Source organism: Triturus cristatus, chromosome 8 (genome assembly GCF_964204655.1).
Source record: "Triturus cristatus chromosome 8, aTriCri1.1, whole genome shotgun sequence".
Classification (NCBI taxonomy): Eukaryota; Metazoa; Chordata; class Amphibia; order Caudata; family Salamandridae; genus Triturus; species Triturus cristatus.
Genome location: NC_140591.1, coordinates 702945872 through 702971150, shown reverse-complemented (window position 1 = coordinate 702971150; position 25279 = coordinate 702945872). Strand labels below are relative to the sequence as shown.

At 40.1% G+C, this 25279-nt stretch overlaps 1 protein-coding gene across 2 annotated transcripts in view; it reads right to left on the bottom strand.

The window, feature by feature from the left end:
* The window catches only part of LOC146802565 (acetylserotonin O-methyltransferase-like), a 689077-nt gene that overhangs the window by 55349 nt on the left and 608449 nt on the right, over positions 1 to 25279 (bottom strand). The gene's annotated exons all lie outside the window — the stretch shown is intronic.

The following is a 25279-nucleotide window of genomic DNA, read 5'->3' as shown; positions in this document are numbered from 1 at the left end:
TATATATATATATATATATATATATATATATATATATATATATATATATATATATATATATATATATATATATATATATATATATTTATATTTCCTACTGCCAGTCGGCAGTAGGTAGTTATAGTTAGGACCTATTTTCCATAGGAAATCCGCAACATTCTATTTGGAATAACATTGGCGCGGATTGACGAATCTTCAAAAACTTTTCAAAACTTTTGACCAGTTCTGGTCCGCTCCTATCCTGAAAATTTCACGGTGATTTGTCAAGCGGGGGCCAAGAAAAAAGGGGGGTCCCAAAACACATTTTCTCCATGCATTTTCCCATAGGACCTGTTGACGCAGCTACAGCCCGAACTGCTGAACGGAATTAGACCAAATTTGGCAAAGAGGTAGTCCTCAGTTCAGACTCGTGCCTTTTGCTTAAATGGTGTAAATCTTTTCAGTAGTTCCTGAGCAAATTAGAGTTAAAAAGATAGATATATCTGGGCGGAACCTAACCACACATCTCATCGTGAGATCTGATTGGCTGTCAGTATTTCATCCATGAAGTGTTGGCAGCCATCTTGGGACCAATATACATGATAGCACCTCATTAAAAAGCATTGAGGTTAATAGAAGGTTTTAAGACTTTAGTTACATTATAAATCATTTGTTGATGGTACCATACTCATTTTAGGAATTGTGGTGTGTTCTAAGGTGAATTTACCATGTGAAAAAGCCTTCTGCTGTGATATCATGAATCATGTTTGAGAGAAAACTATTTTCTCATGCTTTTCCCACAGAGGTTTGGAAGGTGATCTATAAGCTAAACTGAGAGCATATTTTCTGTAAATTCACATTATCTTTCCCAGTCATGTGAGAATGAAGTCTGACATTCTCAGTAAATATGTACATCCAACAAGGGCAGAGACTGTCAGTTGATTCCTTTGTGTTCTACTGCAGCTTCCCAGAGTGTTCTAAAGAACAACTAGAGCGCTAACAGTCCTACTTATGACAAACGTGTTGCACACCTAAAGCCATCTTGATTGGAATAAAGTGGTAACTCTTAAAACATTTAATTTAAAAAGGAACAACATGAGGGGGTTCATTTTGCCATAGAAAGTATGATTAGTGCTGCAGAAAGAAAAATTAGGGCACATTTTGAGTGACTTCTCAAATCCTCTTCTATTTCATTAAAAAATTCTGACATGCAGACTGAAACATGCACTTTCAATACCAGCAGCAGACTTCCCTGGTGAGAAGTAGCTTTACTACAGTGATCTAATGTGCAACTAGAGTGCTAACATTAAGAATTTATGGCAAATATGTGACACATCTGAATGCCTTCTTGATGGAACCAAAGTAAAAAACTGAAAGTATTTCCTACTGAGGAGACTGCAGTAAATGAGGAAATTAGGAAACTTCATAACAAATAAATCTCCCAAGATGGCCACCAGAGACAAAAGAGCCCAAATGTAGCCCAAATATCACCCAGATGTAGACCAAGTATAGCCCAATGACAGAATGTCCCAGAGTATTCTTAAGAACAACTAGAGCGCTAACTGTCTTACTTATGACAAAAGTATGGCACACCTGAAGCCATCTTGATTGGAATAAACTGGTAACACTTAAAACATTTAATTTAAAAAGGAACACAATGAGGGGGTTCATTCATTTTGCCATAGAAATTATGATTTGTGCTGAAGAAAGAAAAATTAGGGCACATTTTGAGTGACTTCTCAAATCCTCTTCTATTTCATTAAAAATTCTGATATGCACACTGAAACATGCACTTTTAATACTAGCAGCAGACTTCCATGGTGAGCAGTAGCTTTACTACAGTGTCCAATGAGCAACTAGAGAGCTAACATTCAGAATGTATGGCAAATGTGTGACATGTCTGAATACCTTCTTGATGGAATCAAAGTAAGAAACTGAAAGCATTTCCTACTGAGGAGACTGCAGTAAATGAGGAAATTAGGAAACGTCATAACAAATAAATCTCCCAAGATGGCCACCAGAGACAAAAGAGCCCAAATGTAGCCCAAATATCACCCAGATGTAGCCCAAGTATAGCCCAATGACAGAATGTCCCAGAGTATTCTTAAGAACAACTAGAGCGCTTACTGTCTTACTTATGACAAAAGTATGGCACACCTGAAGCCATCTTGATTGGAATAAGCTGGTAACACTTAAAACATTTAATTTAAAAAGGAACACAACGAGGGGGTTCATTTTGCCATAGAAATTATGATTTGTGCTGAAGAAAGAAAAATTAGGGCACATTTTGAGTGACTTCTCAAATCCTCTTCTATTTCATTAAAAAATTCTGATATGCACACTGAAACATGCACTTTTAATACCAGCAGCAGACTTTCGTGGTGAGCAGTAGCTTTACTACAGTGATTTAATGAGCAACTAGAGTGCTAACATTCAGAATTTATGGCAAATGTGTGACATATCTGAATACCTTCTTGATGGAATCAAAGTAAAAAACTGAAAGCATTTCCTACTGAGGAGACTGCAGTAAATGAGGAAATTAGGAAACTTCATAACAAATAAATCTCCCAAGAAGGCCACCAGAGACAAAAGAGCCCAAATGCAGCACAAATATCACCCAGATGTAGCCCAAATGTAGCCCAATGACAGAAGTGTGCAAAACACTTATTTTCTGTGTTTTTGCAGTTTTATATAGTGCAGACTTGTCAGGTATTGGAGTGCGTTACATGAACATTGGTTACATCACACAAGATCAAATTCATTTTGGTTGTAGACATGGGGAGATTAAGTGATTTGACCAAAATCACAGAATGTTGAGCTGAAGCAGAAACTCCAACCTGGTTCCCCAGTTGAAAAGTCTGCAGCTCTGGAAGTAACACCACATCCTCTCCCCTAAGTGCAATATTTAATCAAGTGGTCAACTGGATAAAAAAACATAAAGATTACAAATAATTTAAAAGTTCTTTGTCGCTATTTGAAAACTCAGAAAATATGTCCTCATTTTAGTTTTTTAGAGCACTAACCATAATTTTTATGCAAATAAGACCCTCTCATATATGTAATTTCTAAAGGAAATGCTCTAGGTATTACAGTTTTGATTACATCAAGATGACGTCAGGCGTTCCACACTTTTGCAATAAATATAGAATGTTAGCAATCTAGTTGTTCATTGGGATACTGTTGCGAGGCAGAGGCCAGGGGCATAGACTCTGAAAATTGAAGGCAGGTACGAGAGTGCAGAGGCCACAATTTGACCACACTGGGCAGGCAGGAAGGGCAGTGGCAGCACAACAGACTATGGAGGGCAGTGGAAAGGGGGGCAGGGGCAACAAAACAACAATACAGGACTGGCAAGAGAGGCTGTGGCAATATAATAGACCATTGTGGGCAGAAGGAAGAGGCAGTGGTAGTACAACCATACAGACCCGTTTCAGCCAGGAAACGTCCAATGTTTTTAAGCTCAAGTGGGCTTTATTTGGTCTGTCTCCTGTCTACAATCTCCTTTTTCAATGTAACTCAAAGGGGAAAATCAAAACTCCAGTTTTTTGTCAAAATCTCCCTCTTACTAAGTTCAAAATGTTCGCAAGTATGGTACATTGGATCATGGTAGGCAGGAGGAATTTGGGTAGGGACATGGACTCAGATAACAGAGGACAGGAGGGACATGGAGAGGTGCACCAAACTGACCCTACAGGACAGGCATCAGGGTTTGCAGCAACACAATACACCACACAGGGCATGCGGGACGGGAGTGCAGCACAACAATCCATAGAATGCAATAGGGAGGGGACAGGACCATGCACATGGACAACAGAGAACAGAGGGGAAAGAGGCAATGGTAGTTAGCTGACCATAATGGACAGACAGGAGAGAAAGCTGCAGCATAACAGACCATAAAGGGCAGGAGGGACGGATCAGGAGCATTACAATGGAACAGACAAGCCAGGAGGGAGGGAATAGGGGTCTGCACATGGAAACAGAGGGCTGGGGGCAAGGGGGCAGGGCAGGAGCAGCAAGATGACCATGGAGGTCAGGCAGGATGGGCACTAGAAACAAGACACACCATGGAGAGCGACAGTGAGACTATGATGGCATACACGCAGACCATGGAGGGAAGGTGGGAGGGGGTCAGGGGAAGCTAGCTGACCACACAGGAAAGGTGGGAGGTGACATGGAAGCAAAGAAGACCATGCATGGCAAGCAGGAGGGTTAGTGGCAGCACAATGGCTATGATGGGTAAGAAGGCGGGTGCAGGGGCATGCACAAAGGACCATGGAGGATAGAAGGGAGGGTCAGGACCTGGGCACAGACAAGAGAGTTCAGGGGAAGGGGCCTGACAACAGACTGCACGGGGCAAGCAGGAGGAGCAGTTGCAGCACAACAGACCAGGGAGGGCAGAAGGGTGTGGCAGTAAAATGGACCATGGAGGACAGGAGGAAGGGGATAGGGGCATGGCATGTGGACAGGCAGGGTGGAGGTGGCCGGGACAGGTTACAGTCATCTGACAATGCTAGGCAGGTGGGAGGGGAGTGGCAGCTCAACAGAACACTCAGAGTAGATAGGAGTGGCAGGTCCATGGAACATGGTGGGCAAAAAAGATAGAGCAGGGGCATGCACAAAGACATCGGAGGGCAGGGGGAAGGAGAATTGGGACACAAAGCTAAGCACAGAGGCTAAGCAGGAGTTCAATGATGGGCCATAGAATTGGACAATGGAGGGCAGGAGGAGTGGACTGGTACATCATGCTAAATGGAGGGCAGTGGCAGCACATCAGACCATGCATGGCAGGAGGGAGGAGGCTAGTCAATGGATTCAGACAACAGAGGATAGGGAGGAGGTGGATGGGGCAGCAAGCTAACTGTTCAGAAAAGGTGGGTATTAGGAACTTTATTGTTTTTAAAATGTGTGTCTGTGCGAACTACTTAAAATATGAACAAGTATGCAGCATAATCTCACTTTTATTCAGGAAGAAGAGGACATTTGTGACTCTGACTCCGGGCTCACTTGGCAGAAACACCCCCTGACCCTCCACCCCCCATCGCAAAATGTAATGCCCGTGAAAAGGGTAGGTGGACGCAGTGTTATATAAAACATAGTCCTGAGAGCACGATTGAAAATGAGAACTTGATATAGTATATGGTACAAACTATGCACCAAAAAGTGTGATAGAAGATGAACCGTTGGTGTGAAATATAATATGCAATACATTGTGCGCAGTGACAGATTCATTGGAGAGCGCGAGATAGCACAGGCACTAGCGCGTGCTATGCGATATGCGCCTTGGAGTGTAATATGCACAGGGCAGTGTTGTGTAACCTAACTAGTCTCTAAAGTTGTAATATAAAATATGTGCTGGGGAGTGTAACATTGCATATGCACTGTGACAAAGATATGAATCCCAGATTGTAATATGTATGGCATAGCGCTGTGCGTTATAACATAGGCATCGAGAAAGGCACGTTAGATGGGGCAATATAACCCGTGCGAAGGCAAGTGTGGCATGACATATTCACGGGGTGGTGTTACAGTGCACATGGGCTAGAGAGTGTCATAGCATACGCACTAGCTGGTGGAATACAACACAGAGGTGTGTGGCACTCGGCGGGCACTGGTGGGTGTAACACAGCATTGGGCTCAACCAGGAGCATGCTGTGACTCTCAAGTTAGGTTTGTCTCCTTTCTAGAGGGTAAAATAAAAAGTATTACACATCCAGCGGTGGATGTGTGTTTTATTAACCGTGAGGGGGTTTCTTGTATAGTTTGGTCTAATTTTTATCGAATCCCCTTTGAATGGCTTGGTGTGCATGTGTATTAAATGTGCCCGTCAATAGCTACCCATGTTTGTATAAATAAACAACAAGGGTGTCTACTTGGAGAGTACCCACCGGTGGGGGAGCCGGGATTAGGCACGGTAGGGCGTCAGACATGTCAGAGCTTCACTAGCTGTGTAAATACATTCCACGTGGATTCATTGTATGCATAGTCGCCTTTTAATTAATATCACGCAAATCGTCATGGTGATAGGTACATACGGTTTGTCCAGCATGTCCTAGGTGTTTCTATAAATATAAATTTATGACTATAACGTACATGAAACCTATGCTTTTTCAGTGAATTTCAAAGGTTTTTTAAATGCTAATTTCTAACTATGCCTACAGAGATAGGACATGTGAAGAAAGAAGAAAAAACACACAGAAAAAAAATAAATGCAGAAAGAAGCAACAGAAGTCCTCAAATACAAAGAAAAGTGCAGGAAGAAGGATAACGTGCAGAAAGAACAAACAGAAGAGCAGAAAGAAGCCTTGTTGCAAAATCATCCTGTACCCTCAACTTTTTCAGACGGATACTGGTGGTAAAATTGGAACAGTCAGGGAGGTAGACTAAGATTCAAAAGTGCCTGTTCTAGATAACACTCTTAAAACATTTGTCAGTAATGGCCCCCACAACTCCAAATTGCTTTCAAAATGATCCGTCTGGTCCCGGGGCCTTACCACTGCATGATCCCTTATTAGCTTCAAGAATTTCCTCTAATGTGAAAACATTGGGCGTTGTTCCCTTCAAAGGTTTATTATCTCCCGGATGACTACTTTTCCACTCATTGTCATCGAAGAAGTCCTGGGCATACATAGTGGAAAAGTATGCCACCCAATCTTCATGGGTTATGGAAACTGCAATTGATGGGGTATTGGGATTTCTAAAAAAATTGTTATTAACAATTTGCCAGAAAGCACAGTTATATTTACAACTACTGGCATTAATTAATGCTGTCCAAGCTTTTGATTTTATGTACTGGTTGCTATTTGCCGATGCAGTCTTATATGTCTGCCTGCATGTTATTACTTCATTGTGCACCCTGGATACTGCCGCCTTCAAATTTTTGAACATCTTCACATGTAGAATCAAACCAGCCGTTATGCTTCCTAATTGAAATTCCTGGCATGCATTTCAAACTGGCTTCAACAAACTTGTCTATCCCTAAGAAGGCATTCTGAATATCTTCACCCTCAACATTACTATTAGGGCATATGTTCACTTGGGCATGTTTTTCCCCGGAAAAATTGACGAGAAAGTCTACTGGGAAGACATTACTCCATTTAAACCGAGGGCTATTTGATGAGGCCACATCAATATCACTAGTGCAAGTTATACTACTAGATTTTAACCTATTGTCCGGTAGGTACTTTGTGCATTGTGGTCATTAAGACCATTTAGATGTGTCCTAAAGTTGGTGATTAGGAAACTTAAGACATGTGTCACTAAAATCAAATCAAAGGTCAGCCTACAGTGTTTATCCATAAACGTGCATTCAATCGGCACCTGCAGTTTAGAGACCTCATTGGTAAAAGCCAAATCAAAATTAAAAAGTACAACATTTCATTTCTTCCCATACACATAATGATCAAAGTGAGATGGGGCCTAGATCTGATGATCTACATAGCCATATAATTCTCTAGCCAGACGGGGACAGAAGTGAGTATTAGAATACTCCCTAACCTACCAGGTTATCTCTACCTTCATTAAAACAATGAATTCACACAAACTACTATCATTTACAGTGTTTTATACTGAAGTAAAGACATTTTTATAGTAATTGAGAATATACAAATGTATGCGGCTAGTAATAACGTGGAAATATGGTGAATCCAATATTTTGTAGAAAATCTTTCTTGATAGTGATGTGGTAATATGAGTTATAAAGCCCCTCTTTGCTCTCCTTGTCTAGGGGATAACTGCTGTTGTGTGGAAAGTAGTAAAACCATTAATGTGGTAGCCCATGATAGTGCACAAAATCCCAAAATCCTTAACAAATAAGTACCAGCCATGGTACTGGAGTTTACTCTTAATCCCAGCTATATTCCAGAATAGAAGTTTCAATTTATGGGGGCGTGGTTTACCTCGCAGTGAAGATGGCCGCGTCTTTATAAGGCTCTGGAGGTCGACACGGATGTTGGCGGCGCAACAGCAGCTCCCTCATCTAATTTCCCAATGTGTGGCCCGTTTTGCATAGGGCATGCACAGCGGTTGCATATTTTGTACTTTTTAGGTCACAAGGGGGCCCACAAACAGGGTTGAAGTGACTTATCTTTCTACCTTATAGCCAGCCACCATTTTACCCATGAGAGGAACCAGCCAGTTATTTGAAGAAATGATATGGCAAGCTCCTCCCTTGAAGGCTGTTCTTTTTCTTTAAAGGTAATGGCTACATTGGAGTTTACTATTCTCTTAGAGGCATTGTCTCCTGCAAGGATTGCCTCTTTCCTTCCTGGACTTTTTGACAAGATTTAAATTACATTTCTGTTTCTTTTTCAAGCTGATGCCGGAATTGGATCACTGCGTCAACATTAACAAGTTTCTTGCTTACTGATAAGATTTTGTGGAGACTTACTTTTTACGCTATGCTTTTCTTTTCCTTTTTTCTTGAATGGCATGCTCGTTTATGGAGTCTCTAACTTCTGTATCTGTTGTCCACATATTTGTGAAAGAGTATTAATTTCCTCACATTGGATTTTTATTTTGATCATTTTCTGTGTGACTTGACTACATGGGCAGGTATAAAGTTCTTCTTTCTACAACGTAGTCTTTGGTAGGAAAATAATGAAGACGTTTGCCGTCCTCAACTGTCTCTACCACAATGAAAAACCTTACCTCAAGAGCAGGGTCGAACATTACCTCTTCTCATATGTTACCTGCAGGGTCATCTCAAGCTCAAGCCATTAAATCACAAGTTAAGCGGCTCAAGAAAGACCCATCCTCACCTACAAAAACTGCATCTGCAGCCTCGCTTGACATACTATTGGAAGAAATCAGGGCTCTGCGCTCTTTTATTGAGGACACTAATGCTAAATTGCAAACTCTAACTGAAAGTTGGTCTCTCATGGAAGAGCGTTTGTCTTCGGCAGAGCAACAAATCTCACACCACAATGAAACATCTCCTAAAGTAAACTCTTTGCATTTAAAAGTCTCTTCACTGCAGAGACAAGTCGAAGACCTTGAAAATCGAAATCAACATATTAACCTACAAATTTATGGTCTTCCTGAAGGCATGGAAGGGGCAGATGTTATTTCTTTCTTCAAATCTTTTTTACCCCAGATCCTACAGTTACCAGAGAATTCACAACTTAACATCCAAAAAGCTCATAGACTGGGTCGCCCTCCTTTGGCTGCTTCAACCTCCAAGAGACCAAGAGGGGTCATCCTCTACTTCTTAGACTATACAGATTTAATGCAGGTTATTTTGGCTGCGAGTCGCATTAAGAAAATCACATTGTCTGGTAATGTCTTATATTTTTCTCAAGATTATGCCAATGCCACAGCAGACAGAAGAAGAGACTTTTGGAGCATGAGACTTGCCCTTCGCTTGACAGGAGCCCAGTTTGGTCTTTTTCACCTATGCTTTTTCTAAGTTACTCATAATAAAAAAACAATGACATATGAGGATCTTTCTCATTTGCTTGACTTTCTTACATCCTGCAGAGCTGATGTTATGGACATCATCCCCTCAATATCTAAACTAATGACTGCTTTTAGTTGTTAAGCTTAGTTGTTGCTTGCATTGTTGTTTAGAATTTACTATGCTATTTTTTGAAGCTGATGAGTTTTCTTGTTTCAGTATAATTACCTAATAGGTTGTTTTTTCTCTGAATAATTTCTTTTAATGTTCTTTAATTATCATGCAGGCGATGTCTATTTGTCGTGGATACCTTTGTTCCCTGTCATTTGTTGTGTTATCTCTCAAGCCACGTCATGTCACTCCCTCTGGAACAGACGTGATGTCTTCCTCGTGTGGTCACTCCCCCACCTTCATAAGGTTTTTGTTAGGTATGTTAATCTTATTGTTTGTCTGCCTACCCAGTTTGTGTTACTTTAATGTTCGTGTCTTCTCTCGCTTACCGCAAGGGTTTTTGTCTCTTTTTTTCTACTTTTATATATTTTTATTTCTCTCTTATCTTAAATTTCCTAACTTATCCCATTTTCTGTAATACATTCTCTCTCCTTTCTCTTCTCAAGCTTAGCTATGCTCATTTTCAATCATGGTCTGATTGTTTTTTACATTTTGTTTGCTCACAATGGTCTTGACAGTGGTTTCCTGGAGAGTCAGGGGTTTAAATTCTCCATTAAAAGACAACGTGTTCTCACTCATTTATCAAAACTTAATGCACATTTAGCTTTCCTGCAGGAAACTCATTTATCAGATGTTGAAAGTGCCAAATTGAAGAAAGGATGGGTGGGTGAGGTTTTCTATTCTCCTGCTCTGGGGAAAAAACACAGAGTTGCCATACTTTGGCGTAAGTCTTTGAAAATCCAATTGATTTCTTAGGAAGAGTATGAAGAGGGGAGATGTTTAATACTTAAAATGCAATGTGAGAAAACACCAATTGTTTTAAAATCTATATGGGACCAATGCAACTGATTGTAAAATTTGGACTCTAATTTCTCAGAAGCTTTTGCAATACCCAGATGACAGTGTAGTTCTAGCTGGAGATTGCAATTTACCTGTTTATCCTTTTTTGGACAGACGTTCACCATCGCAATGCGTTCCAAACAAATCACAGAAAACTTTTACACAAGCTATCCAGAGACATAATCTAACTGATACATGGAGCTTATGAAACCCAACCCTGAGGGAATATGCATTTTTCTATCCAGTACACCATACACGATCTCAAATTGATTATGTTATTGTATAACATCACGTCACTTAATCCTTGCATTCAGTGGATATTGGTTTCACTCTGGTATCTGATCATGCCCCACTTTCTGTACATTTAGACATCATACCCAAATCTACTTTCCCTTAAAGATGGAGATTTAATAATTCCCTACTACTGGGCTCCTCTTTCACCTCCTCCTTCACTGCTTTTACTCAGGTATTTCTTCTCCTCAATCAGACTGAAGGCATGCCTTTTCATACTGTTTGGGATTCATTCAAGGCCTCAGTTGAGACTTTATAAGGAACTTCATTTTTTTTAAAAAGATGTTTGTCACAATCCCAATTTAAACTACTTCTTAATGAAATGAAGCTGTTAGAACACTCTTACTATACATCCAATTCCCATCAAGTTTTAAAAAAATTAATCAAAGCCAAAATGAATTTTAATACAGTTTCCACTGATAATGCTGCTTCCTCTTAAATCTAGTGTGAAGTATTATGGAGATCAAAATAGACCTGGAAAACTTCTAGCTAACTACCTGAAAATTAAACAAAATATACTATTAATTGAATCAAGTATTGATGATAAATGTTCCTCTCCTTACCACAACCAAGATGTTCTAACCCAATTTCAATAATTTTTTACAGATCTCCACACACCAGAGCACACGCCGTCTGATTCTGCAATTTTAAGTTATTTTTCCTCTATTTCAAAGCCAGATTATTCTCTTCCCTAGAGACTGATATTTCAATTTACACTATTTTCCCTTTCAAAGGACAAGGCCCCAGGACCGGACAGTTTTACAGCTGAACTTTATACATATTTTCCCAAACTGCTTCTTCCTAAAATTTGTTTGTTAATTCATTCTTTTCACAATTTGGCTACTTCCTCTGGCTCATTTGTAGATGCCCATATATGTTTAATCCCGAACACAGGTAAAGATCCACATTTTTGCAAGAATTATTGTCCTATCTCCTTAGCTAATTTAGATCATAAAATCTTCTCCAAGGCATTAGCCTTGAGGCAAGAAATCCTTCTCCCTGCCCTTTTAGACAAGGAACAGTCTGGTTTTGTCAAAGGTGGATTTTTGTCAGATAATACTCATTTATTTTTCTAAATTATGTCTAGATCTGCAAACTTACCCAAATCTCAAGCGGCTATTGCTTTAGATGCCAAGAATCTTTTTTATTGTGTCATTTGGTCCTTCATCTTTCAAACTTTTAATTTGTTTGGTTTTGAGCCGAAGTACATGACTCTCATTTCTCTTCTCTACTCTTCCCCTAAGGCAGCTCTTTGTGCTAATGGACTCATACCTTCTTTTTTTAACTTACATAGAGCGGTTCGACAAGGTTGCCCTCTCCCCAACTTCCTTTTTATTCTGGCACTGGAACCATTTTTATCTCGGATCCGACAGAATGTTAACATTCATGGCTTCATCCATGGCTCAGATCAGGTTAAATTGGCAGCATACACTGATGACATTTTATTATTTATTTCTCAACCTAATTCCTCGCTCCCCACTTTCATGTCAGAAGTTGCTTCTTATTCATCTCTCTCCGATTATAAGCTAAACACTGACAAGTGTGAGATTCTACCTCTTAATAAATTAACTTTTAGTCATGACTTTTCTTCCTCTCAGTTTACATGGCAACCCAAACAACTTAAATATCTCAGTCTTTAATTTTCTTCCTCTATCACATCCTGCATTTCAATTAATAGGGACAATTGTATTCAGACAATCACTTCTCTAACGAATAAATGGCATCCTCTTTATTTGTCTTGGTGGGGCTGTCTGGACACAATTAAGATGATGTTGGTTCCTGTGATTCTCTTCACTATTTCTAATATACCATTAAGTGTTCCTCTTAAATACTATAAGAAAATTAATTCAATACTATCTGCTTTCCTTCTGGAATAACAAGAAACAGTGTATGTCTCTAGCAAAGCTGAAACAACCTAAAGTTGAAGGTGGTGTACACTTCCCCGATTTTCTGAACTATAATAAGTCCTTCCTTTTGCAACAATCTTCTCACTGGATTGCACCCTCTTCGTTATATACTCCGCTTTGGGTTGATTTAGAATAAGCTTTCTTGTAACCGTATTCTTTTTCAGAATTTTTGTCTTTTATAAGGAAACCTCAGAAAATGTCCAACCCTATTATTAATAATACTTGCAAACTATTATCCTCTGTAATACATTTTTCACCGACAGATCTTGTCACCTTTCTGAATTCTACAATATGGAATAACCCATTTATTATGGCGAAACCACATCCTATTTATTGGCATTCTTGGAGAATTAAGGTGTTGATCTGGACTCATCAATTATTTGACCAAGATTATTTTCTTACTTTTCCTCAAGTACAGAATCTTTTTAACCTTCTGTCTACTTTCCTAACTAAATTTCTTATTCTACAGGAGATCATGTTTCAAGCTTATAATTATTTAAAATCCACCTCATCCACAGATTCTCCATCACTTACAAAATTATCTGACATTCTATCTACATGCCCCAAGACATGCCTTGTCTATTCTCATTTACTTGAATCCCCTGTTTTGAGATCCAAAACCAAGACAGAACTTAAGTTGGAAGAAGATCTTTCTATCACAATATCCATACATTCCTGGAAAATAATCTGGACTAAAACTAGGAAGTCTTCATGTGCTGCTAATACTACACAAACACTTTTTTTCATTTACAACAGACTTTTTATTACACCTCATACACTTCACAGGACTAACCAAGATATCCCTGACACCTGCTGGACTTCCTCTGCACCACAAGCTGATTTGATGCACTTACTTTTCACTTGCTCCCTAGTTTCTGCTTTCTGGTTACAAGTTTGGTGCCAAATTAATCTAATTTTTCAAAGCAACATCTCTTTTACTAGTTTCCAATGTTTTTTTAGGAATTGTATCTGAGGATTGGGCCAATGCTCCTTTTCATATGCAGATGCTAGAATTGCTATCAGCACTTGCTTTCCAACAAATAACCCATAATTAGAAAGGTTTACACAATTGTCTTTTAGAGCATGGTGGTGTGCAGTTTGTCATAACCACCGATTGGATACTGCATACATGCATCCTTTATCTCATGTGTTAAAATGAAGGGCCTTATGGACACCTGTCACTCCATTTTTGGATTACTCCGCCATTACAACTTTTGCTCCCTCTTCTTCAGGAAGTTTTAAAAACTCCCTGACTTCCCCCCAAAAATCTTTAAGACCTGTTAATTTGAAATGTCTCCTCTCCCGCAAATAATCAGACTGTAACATTGTGTTTTTATGCATTTTATATTCTTTACTTCTGTTTTTTTGTTTTCTTTATCTTGCCCTTTCTGAATTTCTTGTTTAATTGCTTTGTAATATTTAATTGTATGCCATCTTAAGCCGAGTAAACTTTTCTTTAAACCTTTAGAAGTTTCAATTTATTAGCACGATTAGACGAGTGTTCGATAGTACTGGAAGTTAGCTGATTCAGATTCAAATTTATTGGCCCCTGATAACAGTATTCTGACAGATACCCTCTTGTAGGTTTATTGGATTTAATAATACTGAGAATGAGCTGATTCATATTCCTTAATACACCAGTAACGTTTTCTGATTCCATGGAACTTAATATGACCACATTATGTCTAATACATTTTTGATTGTCAGATGTAAAGATATCCAAATCTTTGTTCATTTGACTCAAAACAGATAAACCATGATCAGACTGTTGATTACTAAGTCAATCATTTATGTCCAGATCCCCCAAGTTGATATAACGGTTCATAATAGGGACACTTTATAATATATGCCTATAACTCTGTCTTTGAGCATCGATCTGCATTTAGGTGGCACATTTACAAGCCCGTGTGCCACTGTAGAGACACTTTTCGTGACACACCAGTGGGGAAAACCACCAAATCACATTTATGAGGCCACAAAAATCCACTTTCCATGGCTTTGAATGGTCTCATAGATATGGAGTATGGTAAGGCTCCGCAAATTGCTGCATTGCCTTACTCTGACCTAGGGAGGCGTTCCATGGGCATTGTTGTGGACGTTTCCAAGCATCACCCATGGATTTTGTCATTTTCCCATATTTACAAGACCATGTAAACCTGGAGATGTTGCAACACCATACCCCTCCCCAGGGAAGCCACAACAAGGAAAAATAACAATTTCTCCTTGTTTTTCTTCTTTCTATGTGGGCTGCATAGAAAGACGAAACAGCCTCCCAGCACTGTTTTTGTGCAGGAAGGAGCCCCTTTGTGCACAAAAACAATCCTGCATGCAATGAAGGGTGCCTGCATTGGCACTAGGCTGCCGAAACAGCACAAGCACAGGGGGAAAGGACAGGAATGGGCCGTATGCCATAGGTATGGCTCAGTCCTGCTGTTTCAATTTGATGCAAGGCTGCACTGCAAGTCGACTTGTTGTGCTGCCCTTCGCAAAATCCCCATATAGGTTTGTAAAAAAAACAAGAGGTAAAGCACTGATCTTTTTATTCACCATTCATATCCCTCTGAGGTGGTGAAAAACCTGCCTGACCATGCTAGGGATATAAAATTCATTACCACCCAGTTACCCATATTGTTTTCCTGGCTCCTAACAACCCAGCTTACCCTACGAATCATATTTAAATAGCTGAATAGCTGGGTAGTAGGACCTGTCACTTGCCCCAACCAACTGATATATTTGTTTCTGAGTCTCCCCCAGAATTAACTTTGATTTGTCTCGAGGGGCAGGATATTCTTCAAAATAATTGCAAACAGCGTAGCCTCTGTTAGGAGGGCCAGTTTAGAATGATTCATGAGAGGCACAGTCTTTGCCTTACGTGACATAGCAATGGGCTTTGAGCCCTTATGTGAATGTCTCTCCTTCAATCTTGTATGCTGTAATGAGGGACCCCCACCCTCGGCAATTGTTCCGCCCATTTTTTTTTGCTGCAGATCATCATTCAGGGCACTGGTTAAACCATGCCTGTGAGTACTTCTATTTTCATCCTTCTGAGAACCCAGCTGCAACTTGACATCCTGCATTGCTGCGAGACAGATACTGGCAGTGTTCTCAACTGCCTGTAATCTTGGCAGAATTAAATCCAGTGAGTTTTTAACCAATAGTTCCAGGCCCTCCAGAGACCTTCTGGAGCTACTTATGTCTTCCTTGGGATTTTCAAGTGTTGGCTTACAATTTGTCTTCTTACTACACCCCTTCAGGATACCATTTTTTTAATATTAGCAGTTCCTGAGCATTTATCAGACTCTTTATTGACAGATATGTCACTGTTTCCTTTGCCCTTTTGGCTGGTGGTGGGGTGTTTCTGGGACATTTAAAATTGGGCTATCAATTGTAAGTGGCTTATTTGTCCAACGTGGGTTAGTTGATGCCTTCTCAGTCACAACCTTCTCACTGTTGTGTGGATTTGGGATAGTGTTTACTGATGGTATCACTAACACTACTTTCGATGAGTTTTGCATCATAACTAAACATTCTCTGGTTCAGCTAATCTTCTCTCTATCCCATAAAATTAGTTAGATATATTGCTATGGAACTTGCTGCTCTACCCGGGACACTAACATACTGAGTATCCATTTTTCTCTTGCCCATATTGAAAGTTTACTAGTACAGCAGACAACAATTGAATGGTGTAGCCAAGAGGAGTGGTCCAACTCAGCGTCTTCCGTGCTCTGGCAGGTGCAGACAAACAAGTCTTGGCCCAATCTTTACCCGTGCATGTGCCTGGGCGCGTCCCTCTGGAGCTCCTAGCATTTATGTTCACGTTGTTGTACCTTGGGCCCCTTTTCCTATCATTAGGGTGCCTTCTGGGGTCTGCATTCCCCAGCAAACCAGCAGCAAATGTAAGAAAAGTCTTTCTTGTGCCCACAGGAGATGCCAGCACTTACGAGAGCGTTGTTGGGTCTTGGCCCCTCCTCCTGGTGTTAGGGTGCCTTCTGAGGTTTGCAGTCCCCAGCACACTATCAGAAAATGGTGGAAAAGTCAGTCCCGCATGGAGATCATAGCGCTTATCATCGCTTTGTGGTCTTTTGACCCCCTCCTACTGGTTTTAGGGTTTCTTCTGGGGTTTACAGTCCCCAGCACACCAGCAGCAAATGGGCGAATAGTGTGTTGCTGTGTCTTGGCTCCCCCCGGGCATTAGGGTACCTTGTGGGGTTTGAGGTCCCCAGTACACCTGTTGCAAATGGGAGAAAAGTCTGTCCCATGCCTGTAGGAAAGCTCATGAGCACATTGTTACTTCTTGGCCCCTCTTCCTGACTGTAGGGTGCCTTATGGGTTTTGAAGTCCCAACCATACCAGCAAAAAATGGGAGAAAAGTCTGCCCATACCTGCGGTAGATCTCAGCATTTAAGAGCTCATTTTTGTGTTTGGCGCCTCCTCCTGGTGTTAGGGTGCCTTCTTGGGCTTTCAATCCCCAGCACTCTAGCAGCAAATGGAAGAAACGTCTGACCTGTGCCCGTGGGAGATCCCAGTGATTATGATTGCGTTGTTGTAACTTTTTTTTCTTCTCAATCAGAAACAGAGTACAATCTAAAAGAAGGTGTATTAATTCACTAAAACAATAGTCCTTTATTTTCAGCAATTCTATTTCTAGAACCATGGATTCAATACAGTTCCTGGATATTACTATACAATCAGAGGATGGGAAGATCTCCATCAGTTTTTACAGGAAACCAACTTCTAAGAACACCATTCTGGCACACTCCAGCTACCATCCTAATTGCCAAAAAGATTCCATCCCCTTCGGGGAGTTCTTGCGCATCAGACGCAATTGTTCTAACATCCAAGATTTTGACAAACACGGGGAAGACCTAAAAAAGAGACTACTCGCACGAGGTTACCCCAAACGTCTGATTAGATCCGCATATAAAAGGGCACGCTACTACAACCGAGATGCTCTCCTAGCAAGTAATACACGCTCCAAAAATGACAAACTGGTTTGTGTTGTGAATCATTCCACTCTCAACTTCAAAATAAAAAAGGTCCTGAACAAAAATTGGCACATCTTAAACCTAGATGAAGAGCAAGAGATCATCCCAAAGCCCATCCTCGCATACCGCAGAAATCGCAACCTTAAGGACAGCCTGGTTAATACGAGGCCCAAACAGAGACAACTAAACTTACAAACTACGTTAGTAGGACCCCCGATCCTTGGCAACCACAAATGTGGTTCATGCATTGCCTGTGAGAGTGCCGTAGTCACTGAATCTTGGAACTACCAAGGAAAGACAGGTAAACTACGTGATTTTACCAATTGTAGGAGTCACAATCTTGTATACCTCATATTGTGTCCCTGTGCCCTAGGATATGTAGGCGAGACAGGTCGTGAGTTTAGAACTCGCTTCAGCGAACACAGATCTGCTATTAAAACTAAAAAACTACTAAGCCCCATGGTCCAACATTGTATCGACCATCATCACAATGAAAAAGAACTGAGATGGCTGATCCTAGAAAAGATAAAAAACATCCCAGGCAAGGATACACAAGAAGTGAGAAAAATACGTGGGACCTATTGGATCTACACCCTAGATACAGTTCAAAACGGTCTGAATGAGGAAATAGTATGGCATACAAGATAAGGGACCTCTGCACTCCATGCATATGTCCATTATGCCATGAACCATCTATCTTCATCAGACATAATAAGTTGTCACACGACTACAAACATCATTCCCTCTACTACATGCAGAGCATGCCAATCTTTACTGTGTGTTGGATCACCATTAGATGCACAAATACAGGCAAGAGAGAAGGTGACTATTGGATGAATAACATACATTCCTATAAATGATGTTTATGCTCTGCGATGTAAACACAGCATGATAATCACTCTGGGTCTTTTAATAAACTAAGCAATAGCTCCAGCCAAATATACGAGCGGATTAACTATCATGTTCATATCTGCTTAACCCCAGTTTAAAGATATAAACATTAGTTGTACTTGGTATTATGTCAGCGCCTAGTATAGAATTATGTCTAAAAAATCCAAAGTAGCCAAATCACTGGCGACATTTGAACCGGTACTAACCCTATTCAAAATGGCGCCAATGTTCTGCGACCCTAATATAATACTATTACCACTATGGGTCTACTAATATACTATATAATGGCTCAAGTTAAGTACTGGAGCGGACCTAATATTATGTTCTGGTTTCCATGCAGAATTGGGCAAAGATTTGTACCAATGCTCCGTAATATTTCGGAGATCAGACGGAGTCTACATAGAGCTCACTTTGCTCTATACCACTATATGATGGAAGTAACTAGGCAATAGCTCTAGCCAAATATGCAAGCGGATTAAATATTATGTTTGTATCTGCTCAACCCCAGTATAAAGATATAAATATCAGTTGCACTTAGGATGGTGTCAGCGCTCAGTAAAGAATTCTGTCTAATAAATCCATAATAGCCAAATTACTGGTGATACTTGAACCGGAACTAACCCTTTCCAAAATGGCGCCCATGTTTCGCGATACAAATATAATATTACTACCACCCTGGGTCCGTTAACATATTAGATAATGGCTAAAGTTAAGTACATGAGCGGACTAGACTTTATGTTCTGGTTTCTATGTAGAATTGGGCAAAGATTTGTATCAATACTCCGTAATATTTCGGAGATCAGACGGAGTCTACATAGAGCTCACTCTGCTCTACACCACTACAAGATGGAGGCATGTTAACGTAACATCTTATGAATAGGAAACGTACGTAGTGCGTTACGCAGCTCGCCAGAGCGAGCGACAGGTGTCTCATATTAAACACTTAGTAGGAGGACTCGGAAGAATATATATAAAAGGCAACAGTATCAATCACCATTTTATCGGAGCTGGACTACGCCAAGAATCTTTACTGGGGAACACGCGTCACATATCAACAGGTAAGATACCTATTGGAGAGTACGTTTACATCTCTATTTCAAACCAGCACCGCGATCGGCATTTTAGCGTACCTTTAAATAGCCTTCTAAACAGAAGGTAACAAGATCGTAATCGATGCAGCGCGTAACAAGGAACTGCTCGTAAGGCTTGGGAGATACCCATTTAACTTAGGGGGAGTGATAATATGGTAATTGATTTTTAGCTTATGTTTGTTGAGAGGCCCTAGTGGGATAGGAGCAGGGTACAGATTCTATAACAAACTCTTTGTGAAGTATATATACTGCAATGGCAATGGCTGTTGCACTATAACTATGAATTATATATTTACAGAAACCGGCCCCGTGATCATCCAAACTAGCTAATCTTCCCCCCATTTCTTCCTCTCTTCCCTTTTATGATTGGTTAGGGTGTCAAGAAACACATTATAGAGTTCGATGCAGTCACCCACATCAGGTGTGATGTGAGCGGAACAAAGGAACAAGAACAGACTACAAGGAAGAGAGACTAGGATATGCACAAAAGAAGTAGGTTATATATCAATAACAGACTGATTCCTTTGTAACTGGTAACACGTAGTTCTCTCAGTACTACTTATAATTTATGAGGAAATAACCGTTAGTCTTTATTACCAAATGTAGGTAAGCAATGAACACATGAACGTCGAATGTAACCCTGTTCCTCCAACACAAGACCCTGAGCATATACTACGTGGCGTATCTACAACTCCACTCCACAGACATAGTGTGACTAAGGTACATACAATGTATGCTAGATAGTGACACATGGGGCTATGATGGAGGTATTGAAGACATGCTATACATAACTAGTCTAGCCATTTACAACATTATAATTGTTTTTTACAGCACCAGTTAGAGTTAAGTTGTTCTAAAAAAGAAATTATTTGATCAAGAACGACAACCATTGGGCACCGCTACGAGAGTTTTGTAACAAAACAGGTAGACTAAGTTATTTCGACTATTATTTACCTAACTCTGAATAAACAGGGAGCATGCTAGTATTAAATATTAAATATTATACTGTATACCAACTGATTACACTAATGCTTCTTAGAATCATATGAGAACTGACGTAGAATTAGGGGCTAAGATCCCACACTTTCCCATTTCTTATCTATCCTGCTTTCTTTTCTTTCCTTATCCTAATCAATCTTTGAAATGATAGTCAGAGAGCAATGAATTCAGTAGCGCTATTGCTAGCTTGACAGTTAGAATGAGTTAAAAGAAAAACTGTTTGGAGAATAATTGTATATTCTCCTGTGGGTCACACTCCTGGTAAAATAATATTATATAAACATATGTTTCTAATACTATCCTATTGATTTTCAGACAATCAGGCCGCCACCCTTGCCCGTGATAAATACACGTAGCAACAGGTCCTGAGGAAGGTGGCATCTAAAGAAAATTAGGCTACCGAAACGTACGTCGACCAGCTTGAATGAAACACCCCAACGTTTAGCACAACATCAGAGGATCTAGCGGCCCGCCCTTGTTGGACGAGCACCATATACGCTGTTCCTTTTCTCTTTGGGGTGTAGTATGAAAGGTGCCGTATGAAAGTGATATGCATGTAGTATATTTAGAGGTGTGATTGGTGTGGGGATATTCCTTGAATAATTGTTGTGATTTGTATGTTTTTGACATAAATCAAATTTTCTCTCATTTTGTACTAAAAAAAGAGATAACTATTTTGGTATAGTACGTTTATTCACAAAAAAGAGATGAATTTTTATTGTATGAGGAAACAATGTGAAAAAGAAATTAACCCAAAAAAATAACTATAAAATGAATAAAACATGAATAAAATAGATAAAAATACAAACATATTTGTGGTATTTTTCTCCATGTGCACCCACACCAAGTAAGCAATTTAGGTCTAGAGGGATACTGTTTATTATTGTTGGTTGTTTTTTGTCCCCCTGTTCCCTGACCTCAAATTAATTCATTAGGGGGTTACCTTATCTTTATTGACTAATTGTGGTTGTTTAATCACAGGTCCTCATTGAGAGAGTTCCATTCGTCTGTCAAGGTAAGCATAAGCGCTTAGAAATTGTATGCTCTCTTACTCTCACAAACTATTTCCTTTCCTCACACTTTGGTGCCCCAATCATGGGTTATAGCTACTAATGCAAATTCTCTTAGGGTACTCCTCCTCCCTCTTTTTGAGCTTATTTATTGTCTTAAATACTGATTTATAACATTTTCTTTTTCTTTAATTCGTACTCAATACTATGCACAACTGATTTTACATTAGTGGAGGCAAGGATTAGAACAGTACCCCTTTAGCAAACACTTTACAACTGTATAATGGAAGCCTTACAAACTTTTGGCTTCACAGATGCAGACGTCATAGCATTAATTGGCAATACTAGCACCACTAATCAGAATGCCACACTAGCAAATGTCGCCAATAGTGAATGGCAAATACTACTTAACTTAAGGAAAAAATGCAAGAGAATGGAATCCCATGCCACATTTATGTTGGAGTACCTAAGGGCTGGAGTCATCCCATCGGGCTTATGAGTCCGGAATGTTCCTACGCTGTTTGTAGAACTACGTAAATTCCTTGAGAGATGGTCTCACATCAGTAACAGATGTTCTAGAGACTGGATGATTTTAATCATCGAAACAGCAAAAGAATTAGTCGCAGCTCTTAACGTAGAAACTCAGGAATTAGAAAACAAACTCAAAACTAGCACAGCTGTAGAGGAGGCTAAGGTAAAACTAGACAGTTTGAATGCGGAACTACATGATTTCGAAGAATACATAGTAAAGAAAAAAACTGAAAAACTCAGGAAAGATATAAAATGGTTCTCCCAGGAAAAGGCATACCCATACCTCAGAAGTAATTACTATCAGGAGTGGCAAAATGATAATGAGTCACACACATACATCAACAGTAATAAGAGAAAAGTGGTCACATTTTCAGATACCAATTCATCGGAATCTGAAGGTGATGCTCCTAGCAATTATGAAGACACCTACCAAGGCCAACGACCGTATAGAGGAAGAGGCGGGGATTATCAACCCTACTATCAAGCTCCTACTCCTTTTTTAGGGAGAGGCCTAGGCCGGAACAGGAGTCGCTATACGAAGTTAGACAGGAGAGGTTACCAGCAAATGGACCCTCAACCTCCTCAGATGTACATGAGGACCCGAAACCAACAATATTGGAGGAATTGAATATTGCAGCGAAAATAGACACTATACCTATTTTTAACATTTCCACCCATACATTGAAACCTGATGAAGCAGCTATTCTGAGTAGAGGACTGTCCTTTGTCCCCAATACATATTGCAATAAGTTTCAACTCATGTAGGACATCTTTTCGTTCTTCAGGAAAATTCGCCTCAAAAAACTTTTTTGTAGGCAAAGAAGAAGGAGATCTAGACCAAAACCTATCAGGATGTAAACTAAAATCTATATTTACACCGACTCTGGAAATGGTAGGCCCAGAGGTTTCCATCTTTGAAAAATCTGTCCTTAATGACATCAATAAACTCATGAGATATAACCATCAGAGTAAACCTAACCTAACAACTGAAGAGAGAACTGCTCTCTTGAAACTTCAAAATGCATCGGAACTCACCATAAAACCTTGTGACAAAGGTGGGGGTATAGTCCTTATGGACACTAGTAAGTATGAGGAAAAAGTTCATCAAATGTTGAAAGTGGCTAAGCATTATAGGCCCATTAAAGCAGGGGCTATTACCAAGTTGAAAGAACTTGTTGAACGTACAACTAGCAAGGCCTACGCAGAAGAAACCATCTGTGAAAAAGAATATCTGTTTCTTAACAAAACCAATGCAATAATTCCAGCATTGTATGGTGTGCCAAAAACACACAAGAACGTGCTAGATCCACCACTACGCCCGATAGTTTCTTCCATCAATTCCTCAACTGAACCACTTTCCAAATACGTGGACACATTCTTATGCCCACTTACAACTCAGTACAAATCCTATATTAAAGACACAGGGGATATCATCAAAAAACTGGAGCACATACCCTATGACCCCAATAACGAGATCCTAGTTACGCTTGACATCGAAGCGCTATATACTAACATACCACAACAAAAAGCAGTGGAAGCAGTAAAGACTCTCCTAGAGAGAATACCAGGAGAGAGACCTAACGCCTTCATACTGGAATGTTTAGAGATAGTGCTGAAAAATAATTACTTTGATTTCAGAGGGGACCTCTATCACCAGATAAAGGGGACCAGCATGGGGGCATCTTGTGCCCCCAGTGTGGCCAATATATACATGAGCGAATACGAACTGCAACATATTTTTAATGAAATAGCCCCATTCTACGAAAATGTTCAAAGATGGCATAGATTCATCGATGACATCTTTTTCATTTGGCGAGGAGATGATGAAACCCTGACCACCTTCATAGACTGGCTTAATGCCAGTGACAAGAATCTGAAATTTACTAGTCACAGAAGTACGGTATCAGTAGAGTTCCTGGATATTACTATACAATCAGAGGATGGGAAGATCTCCATCAGTTTTTACAGGAAACCAACTTCTAAGAACACCATTCTGGCACACTCCAGCTACCATCCTAATTGCCAAAAAGATTCCATCCCCTTCGGGGAGTTCTTGCGCATCAGACGCAATTGTTCTAACATCCAAGATTTTGACAAACACGGGGAAGACCTAAAAAAGAGACTACTCGCACGAGGTTCCCCCAAACGTCTGATTAGATCCGCATATAAAAGGGCACGCTACTACAACCGAGATGCCCTCCTAGCAAGTAATACACGCTCCAAAAATGACAAACTGGTTTGTGTTGTGAATCATTCCACTCTCAACTTCAAAATAAAAAAGGTCCTGAACAAAAATTGGCACATCTTAAACCTAGATGAAGAGCAAGAGATCATCCCAAAGCCCATCCTCGCATACCGCAGAAATCGCAACCTTAAGGACAGCCTGGTTAATACGAGGCCCAAACAGAGATAACTAAACTTACAAACTACGTTAGTAGGACCCCCGATCCTTGGCAACCACAAATGTGGTTCATGCATTGCCTGTGAGAGTGCCGTAGTCACTGAATCTTGGAACTACCAAGGAAAGACAGGTAAACTACGTGATTTTACCAATTGTAGGAATCACAATCTTGTGTACCTCATATTGTGTCCCTGTGCCCTAGGATATGTAGGCGAGACAGGTCGTGAGTTTAGAACTCGCTTCAGCGAACACAGATCTGCTATTAAAACTAAAAAACTACTAAGCCCCATGGTCCAACATTGTATCGACCATCATCACAATGAAAAAGAACTGAGATGGCTGATCCTAGAAAAGATAAAAAACATCCCAGGCAAGGATACACAAGAAGTGAGAAAAATACGTGAGACCTATTGGATCTACACCCTAGATACAGTTCAAAACGGTCTGAATGAGGAAATAGTATGGCATACAAGATAAGGGACCTCTGCACTCCATGCATATGTCCATTATGCCATGAACCATCTATCTTCATCAGACATAATAAGTTGTCACACGACTACAAACATCATTCCCTCTACTACATGCAGAGCATGCCATTCTTTACTGTGTGGTGGATCACCATTAGATGCACAAATACAGGCAAGAGAGAAGGTGACTATTGGATGAATAACATACATTCCTTTAAATGATGTTTATGCTCTGCGATGTAAACACAGCGGGCCCGATTCACAGAACTAACTTAAGACAAAATCCTAAACTTACTACCATTTTGGTATTCACAGAAGGCACTTA